We start from the raw sequence: 8115 nt of genomic DNA on the forward strand, positions 1-8115 counted from the left end.
GAAAAAGGCAACAACATAAATATTGTAGATTTCCCAGAGGTCATTGAACAACAAAATTCCATGATGGTTCAAAAGAGACAAAACTTTTAAAAATAATTGGGCTGATATATTACTAATCAGATTTCCCATAGCAAAAAAGGAAAAGCAACTTAAGATATATGATGGAGATTCCTTCCAAAGTAGGCGAGCTTAGCTTGAAACCACAACTACTGCAGTTGCAAGAAGTAAAATAAGTAAACTTCAGAAAGTTTCATCAAAGTACTGATGACTGAATCCACAGATCATCACTGAAGGGAAATATTATATTTGAAACTCCAATTACAAATGACAACTTTTGCATGCATCTAGGGGAAAAGCCTTTAGTTATGATCAAAAGTCAGTTCAACTAGTCTAGGTTTATAATATATTCATTAAAAAATCAGAAGTCAAATTGCATTAGGATATTCTCAAAAGAAAAAAAAGTTGCACCCCTTCAAAACATCTTACAAAGATAAGTTTGTCATAAATGAAAAAGATGGACGTATGTGTGTCATGGCTGCCAAAGAAAGTCAGGGTGAGCAGAGCAATTAACTTACAAATACTCCAAACCAGAGAAATACAGGAAATATCCCTTAGGTATTCTTCTGAAAATTGTTCATAACTTTTGAGTATTTATTATTTGGGGAATGGATCTTTTTTATAAATTTATTCAGTTCTCTACATATTTGAGAAATGGTGCCTTTATAAGAGAAATTTGCTGAAAAATATTAGATATTGCATCATCATCTATGAAACCTTTCAGCAAAATGTAATTTCCTTGCTTATCTCTTTTAAATGGGTCTATTTTTACTTCTGCTTTGTCTCAGGTCATAAGGGCTACCTGTGCTTTTTTCACATCAGCTGGTCCAAAATAGATTCTTCTCCAATCCCTTATTTTAACTGTGTGTGTGTGTGTATCTATAATGTGCATTTATGTATATCTAGTATGTATATACGTAGGTGTGTCTTTCTGTTTTGAAGCCAACCGGCAGCTTCACAGGCTCCGTGGAGAAATGAAATGACATGAGTCAGGCGGAGTCTGAATCAGAACTCAACTTCATTCAGGCAAACAAAAGACTTTTGTACTGTTTCTGAGCCATTACATCATGAATTGTTTTGTTATTTTACTGGGACATCCTGCCACGTGTCTCACGTAGGCCATGTAGTTCAGATACATCATGCTCACTATATTGAAACATTTCTGATCATTCCCATGCAGATACCCATGCTGAAACATTTCTGTTCTTTCCCATGCGGATCACAGCTGCGAGGGTGGTTCCAGCCCAACGACCTCTTATCTTGTACAGTCTTGCCTTGCAAAGACCTTGCCTTGGATGGCCTTGCCTTGCACAGGCCTAGGAGTCTTAAACAAGATATAGCTGGATCTCCACATGCCGTTCCGCACATTCTCAAAGATAGCTAGAACAGGCTCAGGCTTAAATGAAAACCTTTCTCACCACGGACTATCTCAGAGCTGGCCCTCTACACTGTTTCAAGTATCTCTTATAACCGTATTGTTGGATTCTGATTTCTAATCCATTCTGCTATTTATTTCTGGTTTTTTTGGATGAGGGAAGGCAAGGCAATTGGGGTTAAGTGATTTGCCCAAGGTCACAGAGCTAGGAAGTGTGTCAAGTGTCTGAGGCCAGATTTGAACTCAGGTCCTCCTGACTCCAAGGCCCAAGCTATACTGACTGTGCCACCTGGCTGCCCCAATCTGCTTCTGTTTTATGGGTGAGTTCACCCCATTCACATTCACGGTTATGATTACTATGTATTTCCTTCCATTCTATTTTCTTTCATATATCCTTCTCTCTTTCTTTTTACCCTGTGCCTTCTCAAAAGTCTGTTTTGCTTCTAAACAATGCTCCCATTAATCTGCTCTCTCTTTTTACACCCCCACCCACTTTACTCTTATCCCTTTCCCCTCTGACTTCCTATTAGGTAAGATAGATTTCTATACTAAACTGTGTGTATGTGTGTGTATTCTTCCCTCTTTGAACCAATTCCAATGAGAGTGAAATGCAAACATTGCTCTCCACCACCCTAATCTTCCCTTTCTTTATAAAAGCTCTTTGTGTTTTGTCTGAGATAATTTCCCCCATTTTTCTTCTCCCTTTTCCCTTCTTCAAGTGCATGCCTCTTTCTCACCCCTTATTTTTTGAGATAATCCCTACATAATTAACTCACACCCATGTCCTCTGTCTAGGTATATTCCTTCTAACTGCCTAAATAATGATAAAGTTCTTAGGAGTTACACATACCATCTTGCCACATAGCAATATAAACAGTTTTACCCTATTGAGTCTCTTATGATTTCTCTTTCCTGTTTACCTTTTTATGCTTTTTCTTGAGTCTTATGTTTGAATATCAGATTTTCTATTCAAGTCTAGCCTTTTCATCAGGTATGCTTAAAAGTCTTCTATTTCCTTAAAAGGACTTCTATTTCCTATTTCACTTTCCCCCAGAATAATTTTACTCAATTTTGTTTTGTAGATTATTATTGGTTGTGATCCTAGCTCCTTTGCCTTTCAGAATATCATATTCCAAGCCTTCTGATTCTTTTTTTCAAATTGGATTTTTTTAATTTAAAAAAAATCTGAACTCTGTTTTGGAGTCAAAGATACTTCTTCTTGTCTGTTTTGATATCTAACACTTAAAACCTGTAAAAACAAAAATTCTCTTAACCAAATGTTTTAATTAACATTCTAGCAGTAACAGAAGACTCTAGGGCATCTGATCAAAAGTCACAGAATTTGATTTTGTTCCATCAAGCCTCTTTTGCCCTAAAATTGTTTCTAACAGGAACTCACTTGAGAATTGTCTTTTAATGACTGTCCTAATATTTGAAATTTGTAACTGCAGTTCCCATAATTATAATTCCTCCCCAACCTTGTTCTTTTTTAAGACATCAGCCAACATAAATCCATGATAATTAGTGTTTCATCCATATCAAAGTTGTGTCTGTTAAAGTATTTCTCTTTCTTTAAGGGCCAGCTCAAGTGTCCCTTTTTCGATGAAGCCTTTATTGATTTCTTTAATCTTAGCATGATCATTTATTCCTCATATTTCTCATAAAACCTTGTCTAGCTTACCCCACTTCTGCCCTTATCAGATTCTACCTTGTGACATAAATATTCATAAATCTATTTTATTCCTGTATTAGGCTATAAACTCATTGAGGGCAGGGACAATATTATTTTTCATTTTATTATCCCTCACATTTAGAGTAGTTCTTTGTACGTAGTAGGTGCTTTACAAAAAAAATTATTCAATTTAATTGAAAGCAAAAGAAAGTCATTATCAGTATGTCATTTGGTGGTTTGGTTGTCCCTAGACTATATGTATTAAATAGCTATTCCATAGACAAAAGATTTTGTTAATTTGCAGTAACCTAAGACAGTATTTTCATCCCGTGATGGTCCTAATGTAATGTCTTTCCAGAAATTAATTATTTGCCAGAACTAATGCACTGCCTGATCTATCCACTTTTACTATTTAATTAACAAAGCAAAGGATGAATTTTGCATGTCAGATGAACTAAGAAAAACACTCATTTTGTATGAACGTGCCAGATTTACTATGGGAAATTAAGAATTCATAGTGGAAACATCTAATCTGGGTTGCTGTTTTTTCCAGGATACATGCCATTGGTCCCAAAGGTCCAGGAACCCAAACTCACCCTTGACCTTCAACTTGATCTTTGTTGTTGTTTTTTGCAAGGTTTAATGAAATGGAGTATGGATTAAATCCCATTACATCCAATAAAAAATCTCTTCAAAGAGTTTCAAGATTGCAGTATAGGGCTGAAATATTCAACCAATACTCAATTAGAGAAAGTTGCTGGACAAGTCCTTGGAATTCACAGTAATAAGGTGTCACCTTCACCCTACTGACTACCAACCAACCAATGACATGCAAGTTTCCTGACTAACCTTTTTATTCAGATAGATCCTGGATCAAATCTCTAGTTTTTAATGGAATAGAAGTGAATATTGAATTTTTTGTCTTTTTATGGTTAAAGTGCTGGACTGCAAATATCTGGTCTGAGAGTCTAGTTTTAGACTTTACCAAGTTCTATGAAATACTGCCTATTGAATAAATCACACAGGGACTTTTGAAACAGACTTGGGTACATTTCTGCTGCTCTTTCAATTTTGTATAAACTTACTGCTCACAATTCCAACTGTGTCAGTTCTCTGGGAGTAGGCCTAATAGCTCAGATGGTCCTGTACATGTGTATGTGTGTATCTGTATACAAATCAAGGAGTTTTTCCAGGGTTCTTTGAGAAGATGCCCTTTGCAAAGAACATGCTTCATGCAAGGAAGTCCTATATTTAGCTATCAATACTATAACAATATAAATTGTTTACACTAAGAATACTAAGATGCAGAAAAGTACACCTACCCAAATGGGAGGACCACCTTATAAAGTTTATGAGCAGCTGCTCCAACTGGGAGTGAAAGGATATTGTATGCCATAAAGCAATCAAACTTATCCTTGATGTCAGGATTAGTAGGAAAACTCTATTTATTTTCATTAAGTTGAAATGCTTAAATTTTAAAATAGATTAAGGGTAGGGTAGGGCCCAGGAGAAGCAGGGTTAGAAGAAAGGTTACATAGAAAGAAATATTCACTTATGTAGGGGTATTAGTATCACTCATCAATGGGTAAACAAAATATATCTAACCAAGAGCTCCCTTTTCAAAAAAATATAATCCCTTTACAAGAGATAAGAAGTAACTATTGGGAAGGGGTACACTAAAATATATACGGGGTATATACATATAGATATGCATGTGTATATATAAATATGTTATACACACATATGCAATACGCATCTGTAGTCACAAAACTTTCAGATGTAAGTCGAACAACTTTCTTATAAAGTTTTAATTAAATTAGTGCATGGCCTTCACAATTTAAAACGTCTCTGTCAAGCATCTCATGGCATTTAAGTAGAAAAGTTCTCTACAGAGGAGGAAAAAAGAAACCCACATACTTTCCAAAAAATCATGAGAGTTTTCAATACTGCAGCAAGATTTTCCTCAATTCAAGTCATTTCTATGTTTGACTGTGACTATGAACTTACAATCATTTTTTATAGTTTGAAGAGCTACTATTACAGTAAGCAGGCTATAACATCAAATGTTATATTTATGTGGCATTTACAAATAGCAGAAATATCACCATTCCTAGTTATGAGCCATTTTTTCTTCATCATCCAGCTCGTTATAAGCTTCATTCTCTCTCCTTCCTCTCTCGAGATGCAAATGTCCCAATAAACTAATTTCAAGAACATGATCTGGGCAGCATTAGCTTAAAGTTTGTGTAACTAACATGGATATACACTGCAGTATTGTAGGGGTGCTACATTTATCATCTGGTGACTGCCATCCCATCCATTTGTCTTTGAAACTATGAAGGAAGACTATCTTTACTATCTTTACTTTTTTTTTTACTAGAATCTAGTAAAAGACTCCCTCAAGATATCTCATCAAATGTAAGTAAATTAGAATATGAGGAAAAATCCACCATATGGACAGTTTGATTTATAGATTTTTGTAATGCCCAGTGGTCCCACATCGTTGGAAAGGACTTCTTCAGTGGCAAGCAAAGTGCTGATCATGCATGTGGCTTGTATCACAGTGATCCGTTAAGGTAACCTGCTGTTTGCTGAACACCACGCTAGCTCTTCCAAATGTGCTTCTGCCCTCTTACTTTTCTTTCCATTCTTAGGGCTCTGCCTTATCTAATGGAAATCTTACTTTCAGGCCTAAGAATGAAAAGACTGTGTTATTTTCCTTTGATTCAAAAAAGCTGTCATAATGACCACAGTATCCATCTCTGTTGAATATCTGTGGTGGCATTGGATTGCCCTAAGCTGTTTTTTTTTTTTCCTGGAGAAATGGTCTTGTACATACACTGCCTTTGTTCCTCCTACATTGTGATGTCTACTTATACCTCCTCAAATTGTATCTTGTTGGTTTCCAGAATGTGAACTACATCTTGCTGTTTCTTCTTTATCATCACAAAGCTGGAGGAGGAGGCTGTGAACACTCGGATGCCCATGATCTCACTTCATTCTCTGCCCCTTACTGGAGAGGAGATGGGAGGGCGGAGAGGGGAGGGGAGGTGAGAGGAGGAGGAGGGCTAGACAGTCTTGGCTGGACCCCCAGTGACTCTTCCCCAGGTTGTGGGGGGAGGGCAGTGCTCCAACAGAAGGCATGAGCACGGGCTGAGGATGCAGAGTGGAGCAAGTGCTGCAACCTGACATCTCTGCAGACTGCAAAGATCTGAACTCTGATTCTTTTCTGTGGAAGCTACTAAGTCTTGTGTGATCTTGACTATCACTCCATGATATTTGAATTGCTTCTTTCTCAATGTTTGCAATATTTTCCTCTTGACCTGAGAGTTTTGGAATTTGGCTATATTATTCTTGGCAGTTTTCATTTGGGGAATCTTTTTCAGGAGATGGTTGATGGATTCTTTCAATTTATAATTTACCCTCTGAATGTAAGGTATTGAGGCAGTTTTTCTTGATGATTTCTTGAAAAATGATGTCCAAAGGCTTTTAAAATAATGACTTTCAAGTAGTCTAATAATTCTTAAATCATCTCTCCTTGAGGATGTGGGAAAATTGGGACACTGATGCACTGTTGGTGTAGCTATGAACTGATCCAACAGTTTTGGAGAGCAATTTGGAACTATGCCCAAAGGGCAACCAAATTCTCAATACCACTTCTAGGTCTATATCCCAAAGAGATCATTAAAAAGGGAAAAAGGATCTACATGTGCAAGCATATTTATAGCAGCCCTTTTTGTGGCAGCAAATTATTGGAAATTGAGGGGATGTCCATCAATTGGGGAATGGCTGAATAAGCTATAGTATATGAATATAATGGAATACTGTTGTGTAATAAGAAATGGAGAAGAGACAAGTTTCAGAAAATCCCAGGAAACACTTGTATGAACTGATGCAAGGTGAAATAATCAGAACCAGGAAAACATTGTACACAGTATCAGTAACATGGTGTGATGATCAACTATGCATGGCTCAGCTCTTTTCAGCAACACAATGTTCCACGACAAGTGCCAAGGACTCAAGAAGGAAAATGCTATCCATACCCAGATAAAGAAGTAATGGACTCTGATTGTAGATCAAAGCATTTTTTCACTTGCTTTATTCTTTCTCGTGTTTTTTTTTCTTTTGATCTGTTTCTTCTTCCACAATTGTGACTAAAATGGAAATTTTTTTATGCGATGGCACATGTATAAATTATCTCAAACTACCCACCATTTTCAGAAGAAGGGAAAGGGGGAGGAAGAAAAATTTAGAACTCAAAATCTTGTAAAAATGAATGGTAAAATTTTTCTTGACATGTAACTGGGGAAAAAATAAAATTCTATCAAACTTAAAAAATGTATCTCTCCTTGTTATATTTTCCAGGTCAGTTTTTTAATTTTCTTTTTATTTCATTCTTTCGATTTTATTTTAATGTTTCTTGATGTCTCATATAGTCACTAGCTTCTGTTTACCTAATTCTAGTTTTTAAGGAATTATTTTCTTCAGTGAGTTTTTGTACATCTTTTTACATTTGGTCGATTCTGCTTTTTAAGGAGTGCTTTTATTCCATGGATTTTTGTGCTTCTTTTATCATTTGATCAATTCTGTTTTTAAGGTATTATTTTCTTCAGGGTATTTTTTACCTCTTTTACCAAGTTGTTAATTCTGTTTTCATAATTTTGCTTCACTCTTATCGTTCCCAATTTTTCATATATCGCTCTTGTGTCTTTAAATCTTCAAGGAATTCTTTTTTAATTTTATTTTAGACTCAAGGGCCAGAATACAAATACAGAAGAGAAAAGAAACAAAATATATCATAAACTTAAATATTGAAATTTAAATACAAAGTAAGAAAAAAAGGATGTCATGTGCATAGCAGAACGTAAGAGAGTATTCAGAATATGTAACAATAAATTTTCATTTCAGGAGAGCCTATATGATAAATAAAATACATTGTGCTGAGAGGAATTATTGTTTGATTTGTGTCCAACTTATTTTTTTTTTCTTTGAGGCTTTGCTGGGACTTGTT

General features: G+C 35.7%; 1 pseudogene; it reads right to left on the minus strand.

Moving 5' to 3' along the window:
* Positions 1-5754: 5754 nt before the first annotated feature.
* Positions 5755-6091, minus strand: LOC118845531 (annotated as a pseudogene).
* Between the last annotated feature and the right edge of the window lie 2024 nt (positions 6092-8115).

The sequence above is a fragment of the Trichosurus vulpecula genome, chromosome 4 (assembly GCF_011100635.1).
Source record: "Trichosurus vulpecula isolate mTriVul1 chromosome 4, mTriVul1.pri, whole genome shotgun sequence".
Taxonomy (NCBI): domain Eukaryota; kingdom Metazoa; phylum Chordata; class Mammalia; order Diprotodontia; family Phalangeridae; genus Trichosurus; species Trichosurus vulpecula.